The sequence below is a fragment of the Elgaria multicarinata genome, chromosome 8, assembly GCF_023053635.1.
Source record: "Elgaria multicarinata webbii isolate HBS135686 ecotype San Diego chromosome 8, rElgMul1.1.pri, whole genome shotgun sequence".
NCBI classification, from domain to species: domain Eukaryota; kingdom Metazoa; phylum Chordata; class Lepidosauria; order Squamata; family Anguidae; genus Elgaria; species Elgaria multicarinata.
Window position 1 is genome coordinate 82,480,806 of NC_086178.1, and position 21,386 is coordinate 82,502,191.

Genomic DNA, 21,386 nt, shown 5'->3' on the forward strand with positions numbered 1-21,386 from the left:
GCCAGGCCACACAGCTGACGTTAATATAAAACCCACTTTTTCAGATGTTGAGCTACACAGATTTATAGTACTCTATTGGAAGTGGCAGAGAAAGTTAACTGCATTTCTTTTTTCTTCCTAATGTATCTAAAGTATGAGCATTTTAAGGGGGGGAGACACTTCCCCCAAGGTGATTATCCTTTTAGTTGCTTTTCAGGGAACTACATATATGAATATACAAAAGATAGGATTTAAAGTATATACTTAAACACACAATATTTATATCACTTCAGAAGCTTCTCATTCAAAATAATAGTTTTATTCATATAGCACTTTCCTACCAACTAGCACTATAGGCACAATATACAAAAATAAAACATTTAATAATGCAGTATATTATAAAGACTCATTTTTAAAAAAGAAAAGAAGTGAATCAACAGTTTGATTCACAAAAAGCACTCAGATAATAATAAGCAGGAATGGGCCAAACATTCAAGGATGGATGCTTGACTATACAAATCCACCTGCTTGAATTGTTGCATGCAGATCAAGGTGGGCACAGCCCACCTCAAGCTGCACCCCACCCCCGCCCTTAATTACGCTTGTACCTCAAACCTTCTATCAGCTGCTTCCTGAAGTACAAAAAATCCCTCACCTTTGGGAAAGGGGGACAGGATAGCAGACAACAGAGGGCTCCAACAAAGACTGGAACGACCTAGTACGTCTTTCCTGCTGTGGGAAATTATGCCCAGAACATATTACACCGGCTTCTAAATCTCTGCACTGGCTCTCAGTGGGCTAACTGAGGCCAATGAAAGATGTTAGTACTAGTGGACAAAGCCCTAAACAGCTCAGGACCCAGATACTTGAAGGATCACCTCCCCCTTTATTAACCAACCCACCATTTCAGATCAGCTGAGCCTTTGCTTGTGGTTCCCTTGAAGAATGCAGTCTGTGGAACTACCTTATATAAACCCACAGACTGCCCCCCCAAAAATACATAGCCCACCCTAAATTTTCTCTGCCCCCCTAAATTTTTTACAAATAATTACAAATGTGGTGACCACATTACACCAATTTTAAAACCTCTTCACTGGCTGCCAATTAGTTTCCGGGCGAAGTATGAAGTGTTGGTTATCACCTTTAAAGCCCTACATGGTTTGGGTCCAGGCTACCTGCGGGATCGCCTTCTCCCGCACACTCAGGTCCTCTGGGAAGAATTTTCTTCAGCCAGCCAAAACTAGGCTGTTCCCAGACTGTGGAATGGCCTGCCGGAGGAGATTTGTCAACTTAACAGTCGTTCCGAATTCAAGAAGGCTATAAAGACTGATCTCTTCTGGCAGGCCTATCCAGTGGAATTTTAGGATGCTTTTAGTATGTTTTAATGATGTATACTATGTTTTTAATCTTTATTTTATGTATTTTACACTTACTGCTGTTCCTCGCTTCAATCAAAATAGAGAGGCGGGTAAGAAATTAATAATAATAATAATAATAATAATAGTAATAACAATAATAAACGTTTTAGAAAACCAACAGGAAAGCCTATGCTTTTCTTCTTAAAAATGCAAATGCTATTATTTGGGGGCGGTTCCGCACCGGAATCTACCCAAAGATTCCTAATAATACAGGCAATTGGTGCTATTCCTGAGAAGGACTATTTTGACTTATGCAAACAGTTGTACGTACCTTTTAAGAAGGGGTGTATTGCTCAGTTTTATAAACACAGTTCTTTAAAATGCCTGTTGGTTCATCAATGGACTGGGTACTTGGATTCAGTTACAGTTATATATTCAGATGAATAATCCATTCTTTCCACACTCAGATTAATCAGTGCATCTTCCCTCTGTTAATTTTTTTCTCAAAACCTGAGCTATTGGGATATCTAAATTTTATGTTGCATCAATAGAAGCATAGTTTCAAAACCATGAGAAATGATAATTCTATTCTACTCTGGGAAATCCTCACTTCAAATACTGTGTCCAGTTCTAGACACCACATTTTAAGAAGGATTCAGACAAATTGAAATGAATTCAGAAGACTTAGAAATTAAGCCCTACAAGGAAAGATTGAAGAAATTGGGTATGTTTAACCTTGAGAGGGAGGATAGGATAGCACTTTTCAAGTACCAAAAGTGTTGCTACACAGAAGAGAGCTTCAACCTGTCCTCTGTCATCAAAGACTAGAGGACACAAATATCAAGTTTAAGTTATAATAAAGAGGTGATAGGCCCTCAGTAACTGGAGGTAATCAAGAAAAGACTGGGCAGTCATCTGTCAGGGATGCTTTAAACTGGATTCATGCATTGAGCAGGGAGTTAGACTTGATGGCTTAAATGCTCCCTACTCCTGTTGTAGGTTATTCTTCATATTCTACTGGTGAATTATTCTTCCTTTTTCCCTTTTTTGTTAATTAATGGCAAGAACCATAACAATTATTGAAGCTGCTTAGTAAAAAGTTTTTAACACACATAGATTGCAGGATGGCAGCAACAGTAAGGGTGAAATAAAAACATTTTACAGTTTTGCCTTAAAAAGGCCTGCAGATGAGATAAACTCCTCAACCTGGTACACTTCAGAAGTTTTGGACTACAATTCCCATCAGTCCAAGGCAGCATGGCCAATGATTAGGAACATGAGGAATGATAGTCCAAACATCTGGGGGCAGCAGGATGGGGATGGCTCCACTACTCAATAGCATACTGCATCTAATTACTATGATCAACAGCTGTTGATAGATCTATTCTCCATGATTTTGTCTAATCCCTTTGTGATAAAATGGATTTTATTCCGCAGGTATTTGCAGACATTTTTCTTGTTATTGTAACTGTTTTTGCTTTGCACTGTCTATGCCCTCAAGCTAGTTTAAATATCACTGAAGACCCGGTTAGTTTCAGGTAATGTCACCTCAGCCAGGACACACAGGAAGATTCTAAGCCACTGTCAATTCCAAGGACACCCTGAGTGGAGACATGTAGACTATGCCCATAGCATTTATCAGAAACTTCAGGTACAGCCTGAAGTTAAAGAAATATGTTAAGTCAAGAGAAGAGAGTTATAGGTGTAGTTCCATACTTGGGAGTCACTCAAAACACACCTCCAGGACAGGGTCTCTGACACACACATATTCTTGAAAGCCCTGAAAATGCATTGGGGGGGGGGGGTGCTTCCAGATGAGGTTTTTATTATGCCATTACCCTGCTCATTCAAGGAACTTTATGGGCATCAAGATGTCATCATCTTTCACTCATAACAGTTCTATATTTTCTCACCATTTCTTCCATCTTTTTTCTTTTCATATAAAATCCATTAAGAAAAAAATACCTGCACAATCCCTTCTAATTAATAGCAGAGATATGCAATCATCAAAGATTCTTCAACATGGCCTAAAAGAAGAAAGATCTCAGAAACCAAGGTAAATTAGCCTACTGTTTATAAGAGATAGGAAACAAGGAGAAAAGCAGCATTTGTATTTTTTTCTTTCCATGTGAATGGGAAATACAATGTTTTTACTTATGTTTCTGTAGAAGCCAGTACTCAGAATTTTTTTCATCTGTTTAGTTCCACCCCACCCCACTGTATGACAATACTGTGGTAGTACGTGTGTGTATATACTGTGCTAAAATATATAGTAAAAGGGGAAAGCACACCGTTCTATGTTGAAATTGTTTGAGCCCAGAGGGACTCCCAACAGTTGGGAACAGTCAAATGGGGAAATCATCCCATGGGAGTAAGAACATCAGAACGACCATGCTGAATCAGACAAAAGGCCTGTCTAGTCCATCTGTTCAGTTGACAACCAGCTGTCTGTGGGAAGCCCACAAGTGGGACATGAGTGCAACAGCACCCTCCCACTTGTGCTCCACAGGAAATGGTATATAGATGCAAACTGCCTCTGATACTGGGGGTCAGTGGAGGCTGATGGCTCCGATTTTGGTAGGGCTGTGAGTTAATTCTAGTTGTCGGTCAGAACAAGCCAGAACTCTACAAGAGCTATCCAAGGTGCTTAATCTAGCACCTTGGATAGCTTCTTTAGAGTTCTGACTTAAACATAGTATGGATTCACAGCCCCACCAAAATCAGAGTCACCAGTCTATTCTGCTGGAGCAATATATAGCCCTCATGACTAGTAGCTATTGATAGCCTTTTCCTGCATGAATTTGTCTTCATTTCTTTAATCACCTTTTAAAACCATACATGCTTATAGCAATCATCATAGCTTGTGGTAGCAAATTCAAACATTTAAGTATGTGCTATGTGAAAAAGAACTTCCCTTTCTATGTCCTGAATCTCACACCATTCATGGGATGAATGGTCTAGCATTATGAGAGATGTAGAAAAACATCTCTCTATGCACTTTCTTCACAACATGCATAATTTTGTACACCTCAATCATGTATCCTCTTAGCCTTTTTTATATAGTCTAATCTATACACAAAGGGCAAGGAATATTTCACACCATTATAAGTGGCAAGTATACAGAACATTTAATGGCAATTTCTCCATCCTACTATTGGTGGTAGTAAGAATACTAAGTTTGTTTCAGCCATGAGGGAACTAGGATAGGGAATAAAAGGAAAATCCTACTCAGTGAGATCTACCAACTTGATATTTCAACCTGTGTGGAATTTCCTTCACTGAGAGGATTTGAATTTGAGATTCGGGCATAACAGCCAATTTTAAATTTTAATTCAACTGCTGGCAATTTAAAGAGACAGAAGAAGAGGGGTGGAATATCCACCATACCAGAATTAGCAAACAAAAGAGAAAATGCTTATCTTAGCTGTGGGCTCCTCTCCCGCAGAGCTCAGAATTAAAAGATGATCTTTCTCTAGGCTTTATTCAGTTCCCCGATTCCTAGGCCTCTGACAAGATCTTCCTCTTTCCACACACACCCTCTCTCCATAGTTTTCCTAATTTCTGTAGAGGCCCTAGTTTGCTGTCAATTGTATGTGTTCCAAGCATTTTATTTCTAAAAATATTTCAAATATTCACTCTTTCTTCTGGTACACATTTTACATAGTTTTGTAATATGATTGCTGACCTATTTTGAAAACCCATGCTTCTCTATTTGCTGATTATGAGGTACACCACCATAGAAAGCTGCAGTTGAATAATCCTAGCTCACCTAACCCAGCACTTCAAAGATGAATACCACTCATGACTGCAAGAGATTAAAGGTATTACAGATCCCTTTCCTGTTTTGTGTGACAAAAAAAGTGGAAGTCATTATTCTTATTTTTATGGCTACACTCTTGTGAATTATCTGCAGAGATTTTTACAAGGGACTGAGCACTTACCAGTGGCATTTAAATTACAGTTATTTTTGGTTTAGCACTAGGCTTTAGATAAAAATCTGCTCACACATTCTGGTTTAGGGATCCATTTTAAAAAGCAAACTGGCACTTTCGTTTCTGTTGAGTAAACCTGGGACAAATTTCTTGTACATTTAAATAATAAAGAACATGGTCATCACTTATGGAAAGCCAAAAGTCAAAGAAAGAGAAATCTTCTCTTAATTTGTATATTCCTGAACTATGAAACAGATTGCCTTGAAAATAACTTATTTTTAAAATGTTGGTGAAGCTATGGCCCATTTTGCTGACAAAAGTACTTAATCTGCTGCAGCAGCATGCATCACAATTCATACAATTAAATCACAGTCAAGGCAGAAAGTTACTGCGTAGTAATTTAATGAATTGCCACTAGTCCTTATATGGATGAAAAATAGGGAGAAAAAACCTCCACTGTATAGGCTCCACAACCAAAGGTTTAAGAGTGTATTTAGAAAGCATAAGTCAGGGGCAAAAGTGCAAAATAATAATAATAATAATAATAATAATAATAATAATAATAATAATAATTTGTTACCCACCTCTCCCTCCGGATCGAGGCGCGGTACAACACAAATAAAAACACTATAAAATAAATAAAAACTAATTCAAACATTTAAAACCAGTGCATCTGAGAAATATCTTTGGAAGTCACCTCCTGAGACAAACCCTTTATCCTCATTAATCTTCTCTATAAGATGCCAAATAGACCCCTGAATCTTTTAGTGGCGCCCAGGGCTTAAAGTCTGCATGAAAAGAGTTGTCCAGTACTTCATTCTGCCCCTCTTCGTGAACATAAGAATCTGCAAAGGAATCAGCAAATGCATTGCTTGACTCTTCATTCGGGTCTGGATGTGGCAGGGATGAACAGATTTCAGCCCAGAGGTCCTGGCTGGAAATAGCAACTATAGAGTTGGCACTTTCAGTCATGATCATGATGGAGAAAGCCTGCAACTGCAAACGCTGCTTTACCCCCTCCTTCGTCTTTAAGAAGCCAAAAAGGACATACAGGTGAAGAGCACATTAGCCTACGCCCGCCAGCCACATATCTCTATCTCCTCGCCCCCAAGCGCTTCTTCCCAGCTGGGCTCACTTCTGGTTTCAGAGTCTGGTAAAGGGAAAAGTTATGTTGGGGTGCCAACTGTGGAAATGTAAGGTGAGAGTTCAAAATTCATCACCCATCCAACCTATTTTGCTGTTATAGTTGGAGACTCACATACATGCCTACTAGGAAGGTATAGATTCCATCTGTGTTTTGCAAATTGTCAGGCATTTTTTGTTCTGTTGATTGCTCATTGATGGAACTGGATTCCCCCCCCCACACACACACAAATTTTGTCTTGCTTTTGTTAATTCATATTAGTGCTAATGTGAATTAGAGCAAATCCACACCCCACCACACCACACATCAGTGAAAAACTGGTCCACACATCTGCGGAATCTATGTGACTCAGAAAAAGCTGGTCCACTCCAGAATCCACAGATCGGATTCATAGAAATCCAAACTCATTTGAATCCATTGCAGATTTCTCCAACATCCTTAGTTCACACTCTTGCTATACAGTAGCAACAGATCTCAGTGGCAGAAGCATGTGCTTTAAACTATCTCATCTGGTTTATCCAATGATCTGATACCTAATGATATGAAGATTTGTTTTCTCATGCACACTCGGCAACTCTTGAATTGTCTGACTCTTTGGAACCAACCCCCTTTGCGCTCAGAGATCTTCCCACATTGCCCAAGGCGAATAGCTCTTCGGAAAGACAGTTTTAGCAAGTGAAGAGCTTAGGGATTTTGTAGCTGCTTTCCCCTTCTTTCATGAGGAGGGACTACACTCAAATGAGTGCATTGGCTGCCTGTATGTTTCTGAGCCCAATTCAAGGTGCTGGTTTTAACCTATATAAAGCCTTATACGGCTTGGGACCACAATACCAGACGGAACGCCTCTCCCGACATGAACCTACCCTTACATTACACTCAACATCTAAGGTCCACCTCCAGGTGCCTACCCCAAGGGAAGCTCGGAGAATGGTAACAAGGGAGAGGGCCTTTTCAGTGGTGGCCCCTCAATTATGAAATGATCTCCTCAATGAGGCTTGCATCGCACCAACATTGTTATTTTTTCAGCACCAGGTCAAGACTTTTCTCTTCTCCCAGGCATTTAACAGCATTTAATAGCATATGCTAAGCTTTTTAACTGACCCCAGAATAGCTGTTTTAAACAGATTGTCTGCTTTTGTTTGTATTTTATGCTTTTTACGGTTTTAAACTTTGTATATTTGTTTTTAATGTTCACTATTTTTAACTTTTGTAAACTGCCCAGAGAGCTTCAGCTATGGGGTGGTATATAAATCTAAATAATAATAACAACAACAACAACCCATCCTATTTGCACTGACTTCACAGTTTATGCCAGAATTACAAAGGAAGAGTTGTCATACAAGAATCATGTTATGTGAGCCAATAAACTTCTTTTCCTCTTTGCAGCTCATCCTAAAGCAACAGACTTTACATCTTAAAAAACCACTTTAAAAAATTGTTGCTTATTTTTGCATTTTCCCAAAAATGGCCATTCCCATTCCCATCCCTCCCCCCCCCCCCCCCCCGCTCAGAAAATATAGATTTCTTCTGATGGCTTCAAAATTTCTGGAAATTTTACATCTTTAATATGAAGATCTCCATTGCTTAAGATTAAATATGTTCATTTATTCTATCCAGATGTTAGTAGCAACATCTAAATCCTCTGTATGCCATGAAATTCATAAAAATATTCTGGAAGAGAAATCCCTAAAGGAATAGGGGGAAAACCCACGAAAGGACAAAAATCAGTACATAGTTTAGTGAAAAATACTGCTTTTGGGGCTTTTCCCATTTATTGTGAGAACCTGGTATTAAAAACACATGTTGAATTTAAGTATATTTCTACTTACAATAAATTTGGTAAATTTTACCATACATACAAGTCTGTGTGCTGAAATAGCATCACTTTATTTTACTAAGTAGAACAAGAACATTCTCAGTGTCAGTTACCATATTTCTTTGATTCTGACACACTTTTCCCCCCATATAAACATCTCTAAAAATGGGGTGTGTCTTAGAATCGTGGGTACGATTATTATTTTTAGAATCAAAGCTTTTATCTGTTGGTGGTACTGAAATTAGTGTGCGTCTTACAATCGATGGCATCTTACAATTGAAGAAATACGGTAGCTATTATTTCCCTTCCACCCAACTCTCCAAAAACACAAAAGAAATTGCACCAGGATCAAAGAGCACATTTTGAATTTTGTTAGTATTTGATCAGCTCAGATATCTTGATCTATATTTCTATTTATGATGTGGCCAACCCATAAATAAGTAACTATAACCTAACCCATCCACTTTGTACTACCTAGGGGATGTAGTACATAAAGAAATCCCATGCCCTTCTAAACTCGTGACATGTTCTATATCCATTTCAGTCAACAACATAGACAAACATACCTTAACATACTTGACGAAGTGGCTGGAGAATGCTGGGAGTTTTTTTTCCATATAAACATGCATAGGATTGCATCCTTACAGGCTCCCTTAGGAAAAGAATAAGAACTTCTGCTCTTCCTGTCATGGAGCAAAAACTCTTTCCTAGCCTCTAAGAATGTGAGCCAGTATGTTTTTAGCAAGGGCCCCAAATTCGATTCTATTGCATTCTGTTAATCGTAAGTCAGTGACCTCGTTCACACAACATGATAATCCACAGAGGATTTGTGAGTCTTGTTTGCGCCAGTGTGCCTTATTGTGATGGCCAAACTCTGAGCAGAAGCTTCAGTATGGTTTGTTAACCATGCCCAAGCCATGCTGAGAACCCATGGCTTGTCATGACATTTGAACCCAGCACAATAGCTTGACCCAAGTGGCTACAGAGCTGCCTGGCAAGAGTGGCCAAAAACATAGCCACTCCTGCCATGTTAATACTGCTGCAAATTAATGGACACTGTAGTTAGGCCAGAACGTTTAGTAACCCAGAATTAACTAAATTTCATCATCCAGAGAGAAGCACCTGAAAGAATGGCTATTGCAAAGTATTATTATTATTATTATTATTATTATTATTAATAATAGTAATCTAAATGCATACACTCACACTAAAGCCGCTAGAATAGCACAACAAAATTACACTTAGGCATCCTTGGCTGATAAAGGTTATATAAAATACCACTGCAATATAAAGGTCAGGCTTTTTAAAAAAATGTATTTTGGCAGGTAGAATTCATCCTTTTAAAAGGTCCTTCAAAGATCCCACTTAGTTAACATAGTATCAGTCAAGAAAACCAAGAATGCAAGGTAACATTTTAAGATCACTTAATTATAAAATTGTATACAATCCAACTTTCTGCAATTTTTTACATCAAGTTTATTTTCAGCTAAATAGAAGTAAATGAGCAACTTACAGTCTGAGTGGAATAAGGAAATGTGGATGACAAAATAATCAAAATCATATTTACCCACCTATCTACTTTTTTAAAAATACAACCCTTAGAAGCTCACACTGATTTAAGAGGCAAACACAAATGAAATCTCTTTTCTGAACAATTTGAGGAATGCTGCAGTGTAGTGGACAAAATGCTGAGTGACCCATGGAAGACCCATGTACAAATCTTTGCTCAACCGCAAAGCTCTTTTGCCTTGGGCATATCGCTATTTCTAAAGCTGGACCTACTTTACTAGTTGATGAGAGATATAAAGCACTTTTTACCCTCCAAAACTACGACAGAGACTAAATACAATAGTTGATCCCTAAAACAAACAAATATTAGCATCTTTAAATATTTCCACTCACATTCTCCCAGCTTACACACACATTTTCAGAACTTGCACTTTTTGCAAGTAATTCATCATATGACAAATGCAACTGGATGAACTTCCCACCAATAGTACTTCCATTTTGTCTGGATGGAGTCTCAGGCCATTTCTACACCAAATGATGCACAATGACTCCTGGGGGCAGGGAAGGACAAGCACAGGTTTTCCCAGGGATAAATAATCCCAGGGGAAACCCAATTTATCCCGTGGTCTCGGGATCATCCCGAGACCACGGGAGGCGTGTGGGCGCCTGTCCTGGCTTTTTCCCTCCTCCCCACGAGTAGCGGGGATCAGTAGAAGGAAGGAACAGGACCGGGAGGAATCGGGGGAAGGGGAGGAAGCGGGAGCAGGTTTTTTTGTTTTTGTTCTTGAACTTACCTTTTGCTGGAGCATGAGAAGTTAAGTCTGGGATCGCCCTCCCTCCTTTACCTTCATCCAGTTCATTACTGTGCTAAAGCACCAATTCAGGCTATTCACAACCACATGTATATTTTACGGAAAAGAAGTAAAGCTGGGTGTCATCTGCATACTTGTAACACCTCACACCAAATTTCCAGATGACATCTCCCAGTGATTGCATGTAGATATTTGGCGTCATCACACAGGGGGAAATCGTGTTTGCTTACTGTTGCTTCCACGCTCATACATTTGTCCCTCATTACTTCCTCTTTTAAAAGAGGAAGTAAACAACTTGCACATGGCCCATTCAGTGGGCCATTTTGATCCCACTAAAACGATTTTGATCCCACTGAAACGATAGTGGAACTATCGTCTTTAAAAATAAATTGGACTTACTGGGATTTTTTTGTCCCATGAAGAAGGCTAGAAGGGGCGGGATTTACTTCTGAGTAAACACATATAGAACTGACTTTTAATAGTGTGGTCACTCAGAAGCTTTTTTTAAAGTCTAAAACAGCAAACTGGAAATAGCATACATGGGATTTTAGTATGCAATTGAAATCAATGGGATTTACTTTTGAATAAGGGAACCAGCAGATCTGTTTTATGAAATGGAGATGCACAGCTTCACATGATCAAAGTAAAGGAGAATAGATCCTTCACTATTTCAACCAGATGGACTTTCACACTGGTGGATTATCAGGAAAAGGGGTTAAGGGGGAAAATTTAAAAAATCCTAAAAAATCAAGGGATGAACTGATCTGATTCAACCTTGGCATGGCTAAAGCCCTCCTTAAGAACTATCACCATGCCAAGTTTGATCTCTTTATCTTTAGAAATTATGCAGATGTAAGCATTTTGGTTACCTTGGAGCAAAGAAGGGGACCTGACCACCTTTACAAAAGAAATTAGTTAAAATGATTGTTCATCTGCCCAGCCTTTGGAACAAGCAAAACAAAACTTCACTCCTCCTCCCCTGTAAACCTTCTCCAAGCCAAGGGGCAGCAACAGTCTCGGCCCATGTGCTACCTCCTCCTTCCTACAAACAGCCTCCCTTCCTTGGAGTTCGTTTAGGTTTAAACAAGGAGAAAGTATAGTGTGTTGTTTTACCGTAATTGCACAGCTTCAGGCTGCTATACTATTGTATTTGGCAGAAATAAAGAAATATTTTTTAAAAATAAAAAATTAACTGCAGGGGAAAGGAGAACATAGAGGGTGGGGCAGGGGATTTCGCTAGCATAGTAGCACTCCAGATGAAAAGATACATGAGCTGAAAGAGCGCAACAACGCACAGACATGAAAGTGCCCAGCGCTCAACTCGCTAAGGAAACAGAAGGAGAAACCGCTGTTGAAAACCGGATTAAAAAAGTAAGTGTGATGGAGCTCTTGATTTGATGTCAGAGTGGGAGAGTCACTACCCCTTTGGCTGTCATAGATTTCATTGCCATTATGTCTGAAGACATGTGTGCCTTTGCTAAGGCAGCAGCATGCTTAAGGGCTCATACTGGAAACTGAATTCCAACATCCATAAGTACCAAATTTAAAATTAAACTCTATAACAGTATACCCTGGACCTTTGAACAATGCCATATGAGTGCAGATTAAATTGTTTGACTATTCTGCTTAAAAAACATGAAAAAAAGAGGACATATCACACTTACTGCTTATAAAAGGTAGAATGGCTATAATAGTTTACTGCATTTCACAGAAAACTATAAAATATTTCGCATTAGATCAAGTGCAAGTCATGGTCAAAGTTCCAAGATCTGTGCATGCAAAACCTGAATAGGCAATAAAGATCTCGCTTAGTATTTTATGAAACATCTACCACCACACCCTAGCCTTGGTTCCTAGTGCACTGGAAATCTAGTACGCAAACACTGGCTGAATCATTTTCTGGTTCACAGTACATCTCTCTCCCAGAAAACAGCCTAGTGTAAATGTAGCAACTAACTGTGGTTTATCATTAGAAGAACAAGCTTTGATAAGCATTGGGCTTCTATGCTCCCTACCTCTTCTCCTCCAGTGTGGTCGTGAGGAGAAGATAGTAAACAACAACAACAACAAAAACCAGAAACAAAAATAGTAATTTGTTGTTTTGTCCAAATCTAGACAAAATGTGGTTGCTTGTTACATTAAACCTTTGAAAAGGCTAACCAAAGTTTAGGATTCAGACATAACACTAAACAACTGTTACTCAAAAGCTGAAGCAAAAGCTTCTGCTGTATGTTTGCAGCTACCCCAGAAGTGGAGGAGAGCACATGGGCTAGAAGTCCACCCAGGCTTGCTCCCAGTCAATGGGAACATCGTATTATGTTAGCGGATCCATCCAGTATCAGATACAAGGTATGCTTGATCAGAAAGCTCTGTCCAGATACTTGTTTTGTGCAATTAGGACAACATAGAATCGTTGTGATAATGGTGTGAATGATCCTGTATCTTACCTGATCCCCTAAGCTTTATTAACACTATCCCTTCTCACAGCTTTAGGCCAGCTACATACTACTGCAGCTGCTCCTTTGACAAGAGTCAACAACAATGGTAGATGATTATTTTCTCAGCAGTCCTGCCACACACATAGCAAGTTCCTATTCTCAACCACCATTAGAACAGTGCAGGACATTGCTATAAGAATCAGAGCATTCCTGATCAGGACAGCTCACACCCTTGAAGGTTCTTGCAATTCAAGCTGAGGGCTTCAGAATGTTTCTGTTGAATTTCACCAAGGTGATACTTGAAAGGACACTCATACACTTAAAGGTAACTGGAGACAAGCCAAATGCTATTTGTACTTGAGTGTCCATCTTTGCTTGCTACATTCAACATTCCCATCCCAGAATAATTTTGTTTAGTAATAACTCATACCTGGAAGAATGAAAATGGGTTTGGGTATTTATGGAAAGAGCTATGTCCCTAGAAGCAAATGTGCATTTGAAACAGTTATCAGGCATCTAGAGGGAGAGATGCAGGTGATTACACCACCAGGTGCCATTTGGAAATCTGTACCCAGAAGTATATCATAATGCAAATTTAAGCTAAGAATTTATCACTTAAATTAAAAGAGAGGGCTAATCTAGATTTTGACACTGACCTCTTATGTTTTATGTGAGGGCTCAGTGACCATCTTGCCAATTCTCTACCAGTTGTTTTTAAATGTTACCCCCAGCCATCCAAGCTCCAAAACCAGACATGAGCCCAACAATGGCTTTGGAAGAAGCATGTCCAAAGACGACTTGGTGGATGTAAAAAAAATTACCTGTATTTCTTTGATTCTAAGACGCCATCGATTGTAAGACGCACACTAATTTCAGTATCACCAACAGAAAAAAGCTTTGATTCTAAGAAATAATAAACACACCCGCGATTCTAAGACACACCCCGTTTTTAGAGATATTTATATGGGGGGAAGGTGCATCTTAGAATCGAAGAAATATGGTACAAACACCCACTGCCAGATATGGGGATGGGTGCATGCTTTTGCCAGGATCTAGTTTAGCTGTTACTCCAAGTGAGAATAAGATTTCAGCCTTAAGTGAAAAGCAATGCACATTGGGACACAAAATCCTGGTTACACGTGTACATATAAGGGCTTAAGTGGAGTTAACACTCTCAAAGACTGGTGAGACAGGACTTCCCTTTGAAAAAGCCATTCTGATTGTTCCTATATGCTTAATCTTATGTTATTGTTATATGCTTATGTTTTTCTATATTCTTAATCATTCAAATTTAATAATGCTTCCCATTAGACTAAAAGACCTGTTAATTTGCTTGCTTCCCACTAGAACCTTTTTAAAAAGAAGTGTTACACTAGCTAGTTCCTAATCCTTTAGTAAGAGGCTAATTTTAGTGACAATGCATATACTTGATAGATCAACAATTTCACATTTGAGTTTAAGAACTCATGGGCATACACTATCTGAATGTGGCGAATTTGTCAACTCTAAAACTTAATCTCCAGCTACATGATTTCACATGAAACACAATCCTATGCATGCTTACTTGGAAGTAAGTTCTTTTGTTTTCAATGCAATTTACTACATGTGCACAGGAATGCAATCTTAATTCTTCAGATACCCTGTCCTACCGGCCATCAAAGTGGTTCAAGCATATGTATCTGTTCTACATCTTCCTCAGTCATGACAACACAAAGTATTAATAAGCAATTCTTTCATACTTCTGTAATCTAACAATGTGACTTTCCTGACTGGTTTCCTACTTTTTAAAATTATATAGTTTACCTTCTTGTTTTTAGCAACATGCTCCTCAAAATAATTATTTTGTTTGCTTATTGTCATCAACTTACATTTATTTTGGCAGAGTTTTTGCTCCTTTTTTGGTTGATATCCTATTGGACTTGTTATTATTTTGTTTATCATTCCAAACCTGTAATATACATTTTATTATAGTGCTGTTAAATAACCTCCAGCTGTCCAGAAAAGATGTGACCCTCTTGACTCACCTATTCATCTTCCATTTAACTAATCCCCACATTTTTTAAAGAACATTTATCTTTTGTAATTAAATATTTGTGTTCAACTTCCTGAACAACTTTCCATTTATATGTTGGATTGGAGAGCAACTTTGGGCATGGTTTCTGATTAGTTCAATACTTGCCTCTAGGACATTACTCAGGATTAAACCCAGAATTATCTTCCCTTTAGTAAGTTGCATGTCCAATTGTTCCATTTATTATATGTGGAACTCTGGTCTCAATGTTGCAACCCAGATCCACATTTATCCACTCAGTATGATAGTAGTTGAAGCCACCCATTATGACAAACCAAACCAAGACCACCCAACTTATGAAAGTCATTACCAAAAGATGTGTGATGACCACACAAATTAATGAGAGAGTTGTATTAATAGCTATTAACCATTACAGCTAAATAAAGACTCCGTATACCAGATGCTAGGAACAAAGCATAGGGGAAGGATATTGCCTTCATGCTTTCCTTGCAAGTATACAGAGGAATCTGGGTAGCTGCTGTTGGAAAGAATGCTAGTCTTTCATGGACCTTGACCTGATCAAGCATGGTAATTAAGAATATAAGAAAAAATTCAAGTGTTGGATTGTGCACGAAATGGAACATTTTCTGGACTGTGAGAAATGTGAATTCTCTAGCATTATACTAATCAAGATGTCAATCAAACTAAAGTCTTATGATTAAATTTCATCAGCAGCAGGAGCTAATTTAATTTGTGTTCCTTTTTAAATAAAAGTTTAGAATGGAGTATTGCTGAGAAGAACGTCAATGCAGGAAAGAGCACTGCAGAAAGAACACAGATGAGTAATATATAATTAAAATATAATGACGCAAGAGAGTCACCTCATTTTAACATAAACACAAAGTAAGCCATGTTGATCCATAAGAAAAAGCCTAAGATCCATGATAAGGAAGTACCTTTATTAGGGCAAACCAACAATACACAAAATGCACTTACCAACAAGCGGTTCTCCAGTAATTTCTACATCTATATTCAAGGATTTTGCAGACCCTTTTTATGATGGATTTTTGTTTATTTGCTGTCCACGTTTTGATGTCGAGAAGCTGTGCGGTATTATGACTTATATCAGTGGAAGTGGCTTCAGTCTGCCAAATTGGGTTGACAACCATTCTTACCCACCTTTAATTTTCATCTGGGGGGGGGGATTGCTCTGCAGATAGAAGACAGAGGTCTCTTCTCCATTTATTGACCATCGATAAGGCTGGATAATCACCCTTTTTTAATTGCAGTTTTAAATACGCATCAAAGAATGTGCATAGCTGCATAGCCATACACAAATTTCTTGTGATGTTGGTTTGGTGTGACCAATCAAAAATAAGGGGGAGTCCATAGAAGCCACATAAGGTAGTGTTTCATTAGGCTTCCCCCGCTTTCCCTGCCCCGCTTTGTGTAACACCCAGCCTGATTAAAAGATCTGAAAATCAAGCTTGCTCATAATTTTGTGCACTGTTGGTTGATCCTAATGAAGGTATTGCCTCTCAGAAGAGATTTTCCCATGAAAGTCTGGTTAACAAATCACAATACAACAGCGTGCAATAACCTTGTAAATCATATTTATGGAGAAGCTAGAGGTTAAAATTAAAATACTAATTATGAAGTTTACAAGGAGTTGTTTAGTTCAATTTTGTAAATTAGGCCAATGCATAAGGAACGAGAAGTAGCTTAGCTTAAAACTCTCTACAATGGTGTGACAGCAGTGGCTCCTTGTTTCTCAGAACATGCTCAGGGCTTAACTTCTGGCTGCTTGCCACAGCTCACTCTACTCCTGCAGGATCTATTTTAAATTAATTCCAAGAAACAGCCCCAATGCATATAAAGCCAACACTGATCATTACAGCCCAAACAAGTGAGGAGATACTCAGTAGTTTTTAACATCTGAAATCAAATCACCTTGAAGCTTGTTTTTTTAAAAAAAGTTTAATAATAATTAAGGACTACTTCAAAAGAATCAAATATTATATACAATATTGTCTAGTCCGTTGTCCTATTTCTTTGTCGCTTCAGAACTAATGCACAAGCCATATCACTAGTCTTTGACATATGAACACAGCTCTTGTTTTCTTGGAACACATTTCAGTGGCAGCAGTGACACTGAAATAAATTCACGAGTGAAAGCTCTACATTTTTAACTGAAACTCAATTTCATAGTTTAACAATGAGTAGAAAAGGACATTTGTGTACTACAATTAAGGGTGAGCAAAATAACACTCAACCTATACTATGCTAAATAACCAGAAATACAGCAAAACACCATACATGCCTTTCCAGACTCATTTATAAGTGCTGTTTTAATATTTAATATTTAATACAAAGATTTTCAATGCCTGATTATAATAGCCTCTACAGCTTAAGCATTTATAACTATACTTTAATGTTCAAAGACCTTTAATTATAGAACTCTATTTATACGATCTATTAAATGAGAGCTAGCACATGTATTCTCCTGGTTTAGCAGTGTTTATAGCTATTAACACAGAAGAAAGTGAGTGAACAAAGTATATTTATAAAATGCTCCCCTCACCAAATTGAAGTAAATAGCTATGAAAAATTACACAACAGTTGTGTAGATAATTATCATCTACTGCATTATCAGAACATAGCTTATTATTATTATATTAAGATTCATATCTATACTTATTGTATATTAACATGACTTAAACATTTTCTCCCCACATGGTAGTGACTTCCAATAGCTGCGTTGAATTATTTGGTTTTACATCAGAATTTAATGATTAACTCATCAGTTTTAGTGATTTTAATAGTTACCACATCTGTTGATTAATATTCTGTTCTTAAGTACAACAAATGAACTGTGGCAAATTATATGGAATTAATTTCATGTTTGCATTTAAGTGACATGAAAAATTACTCAACGAGGACTCTAATCCCTCCATAATTTTTCCATATGATGATTTCTTTCAGCAGCATCCACTGCTATACTACCAAGCAGAAACACAGCTATAGTATAATGTCAGGAATGGTAAAGCCATCATTCTTAACATTTAATTTATGTTATTGTTTTCTAAATATAATATTATAATTAGCAATAATCAACCATAGCTTGACAGTAGCTTGAATATTACTTTATATCAATAAAATGCAACAAGAGAAGTATCAGCACCACATTTTTATCCTACCTTTCTTCAAGGAACTCAGAGCAGTAGAATGCATGATGTCCTCCCTTTAACCTCACAGAACCCTTGTGAGGTAAGTTGAAATGAAGGTAGTGACTGGCCCAAACTAGTAGGCTTTTCAGCACAAGAGAGATTTGAACCTGGGTTTAAATCTAATATTCTAACTACTATACTGTTTCATTCTATATTGGGTGTTGGCAATTCTGAAAGCCAAGTTTTAATAATGATTTCAAAACATACCTTATAAAAAAACATACCGTATACACTTAAAAAAACCTGATAAAGCCCATCTTTTCACCTTCAACCCTAATCAATAATGACTAGATGAAAAATGTGTTATGTCAGAATTGTAGCCACTGTATCTGCTTGTTTTTGTTTGCTTGGTAAGGATGAATTATATGCTTACATCTATTAGTATGTGGTTAAAGAACATATTTTCTCAAGGTAAAATATAATTAGACATAAACATACATTAAATATAAACTTTAATACTAAAGGTTAGTTACCAACATTACTGACATTTCTCGCTCACATCTGTTGCGTGTCTTTCCTCAAATTGCACTTGAGGGTTTTTAAATTGCTCCCTTATAGACTTACTCCAATGGACATGATGAACACTCAAGCCAGTAAAACAAAGAAGTTTAACATTTAACTGCATGAATTGGGAAGCAAATACATGCAGTTTTCAAAAACAGGTGAAGTAGAAGTGAAAGAGACACTACTGCAGCTACACATTATTAAACTCTTTAAGATTATGAGATTCAAGTTGTAGGTTATCCTAGTAACAATTCAAGAGTAGGTTCCTTTCAGAAGCAACAATAGAATAATGATGTCCTACATAAGGTAACTCTTAAGACAAATGGTATGCTTGATGACATGAATCATATAGTTAAATAAGGTAATAATTGGGAACAGCAACTCGATGCTCATTTAGAGAAGCAACAAGCTATATCATATACAAATTATTTCAGGAAGTTCTTGCAGTAGACCCAATCAAATAATGCTTTGCATACTCTGAAACCTAGTTTTTTAAAAAGGCATCATACAAATACTTTGTACAAGACAAGGTAAGACCTTTTCCCAGGAAGGACTACTTACTTTCCTTACACAACTGCTTAAGATGGGAATGAGCCACATGCACATTGTGGATGGCAATCAAATAGATCAAGTTATTGATATGGTTGAATTACCAGAGCTAATTTTCAGGGCTTCATCATATTTTTCCATACATCTCTTCTTGGGACTGGTAGCTAAGCAGTGATGGTATTGATTTCACTAGGTATTTACGATTATGGCTTTTTTATGTTTTCACAACACATGCAAGAACAGAAATTTAATACTAGACCTTAGCCAGCTAATGAGGTAACAAAATATAGCTATTTTTAGAACTGACAAAGTAGTCAATCCCAACACTATTCAAGTCAGCATACTAAGTCAAACTACAGAAACAAAGTATTTTCAAATAGTACCAACTAGCAAAATGTGTAACAAACTGCCTAATTGCTCTTTATAGAAAAATACTAAGCAATGTATTTTAAAAGTAATAATTGTGCCATTTGGTATTCTTAGTACTAGTGCAAGTTCCCAACTCAAGGAATTCCAGTATTAAAATTAAATGATATAATAATAAAAATATACAGCTATACTACAAAGTTATATTACCTTTAGATAGTTTAACTGAGATGGGTTACTCCAGTAAATCTGGGCTAAGATCTGTAGTTTGATGACAATGCAGAAATTTATGTTGGAGAAGGCCTGGCCCTACCATTAGGTTGAGTGAGACAGCTGTTTCAGGCAGCAGATTTTGGGTGTCATGAAATGGCAGCAAATTGTTATTTAAGTATTGTTATTTTACTGACAGAGATAGGGAGAGATCCTTGTGGGATTCTGCTTCATGCACTAAAATAAGTTGCCTGGTTTTGGATACACTGCGTCTTGATGTGTTGCTTTGCATCAACAACAAAATGTCATGAGCCAACCATGTGTTGGAGATCACTAGACACTCTCTATTCCAGAAGCAAAATTCATATGGTTTTCTGGGAAAGGGGAATGATTAAATATGTCCCCTATATGAAAAGTAACAATCAGTAGGATCCTTTTCTGTTCGAGGATAGTCTTGGGTCATAAATCTACAATGTTGTGTTCCTCATGGTGAGAAGTCATGTTTCAATCGAGGATCATATTTCTTCTATACAAATTATTTATGTTTGCTTCTACTTAAATAGAACATTAAATAAAAGTAAGCATTTCAGCATTTGTTCTACAACCAGTACATTATATTCACCTTCCTGATGGAAAAGATCTATTTTGAGTCTAAATAGTCTTTTATAACAAAAAGCCTTTCTACTTTCATTTATCACAAGACATGTATTTATGGAGTACCATGAGCAAAGGTAGAATGATCCCTATCTCCAAAATGCACCCCACCCCCTGGCTTTAAGGCTCTCAAGACTGACTGGCAGAAGCATGCTCCTCCTCCAACATTTGAGAACCAACAGGAAATAAGCAACTTTCCCTTTAAACAAAATTAATCAGCAAAATGAGGTCTGATAGCAACACTTGATTGAATGAAAGCAAGCAGCATTCTTAGATACTAAATATACTGCATTATAAACCAACCCTAACAATAACTTTTATTTTGTTATAGTTTATGTTATTGTTTACATGTGTTGAAAAAACTGACTTTCCTTCAAGAGTGTTCCTGCCAAACTAGAAAATAAGGTAATGTCACTAAACTTCAAAGAATAGTCTGGCTGTATCTGGAAGTGATAACTAAACAAAAAACCAAAGAGGCTTTTATCTTCATAATCTGATACGGGACACCAGGTAAAGTACATGTGCCAATTATTCAGTTAAAGCAGCATTTAACACCAAGACAAATTCCATTCTACATTAAAATTTCAGAGCTTCCATTTCCCCCAGTTTCAGTTGTTGCAACTGATCTGCCTTGACATCTTAGATAACAAAACCATCAAAGGACACTGCCGCTTTAAATATTTCAGGGCTTATGTAGCTAGTAAATAGGCTCCATTACAATATGGCTGTGAAGGTCGTGTCCTATTGTATCTTTCCACTGATAATGTACAAAACAGAATGAAAATATTTATTCCACACAAATATCTTCTCTGTATTTCTTAATCTTCTTGCTGCCATTATAAATTTTCTTATTAAAAGCAACTGATACTCATGTCAA

The 21,386-nt window shown here is 37.5% G+C and overlaps 1 protein-coding gene across 7 annotated transcripts in view; it reads right to left on the bottom strand.

Moving 5' to 3' along the window:
- The window catches only part of CPEB3 (cytoplasmic polyadenylation element binding protein 3), a 101,182-nt gene that overhangs the window by 71,229 nt on the left and 8,567 nt on the right, over positions 1-21,386 (bottom strand). The gene's annotated exons all lie outside the window — the stretch shown is intronic.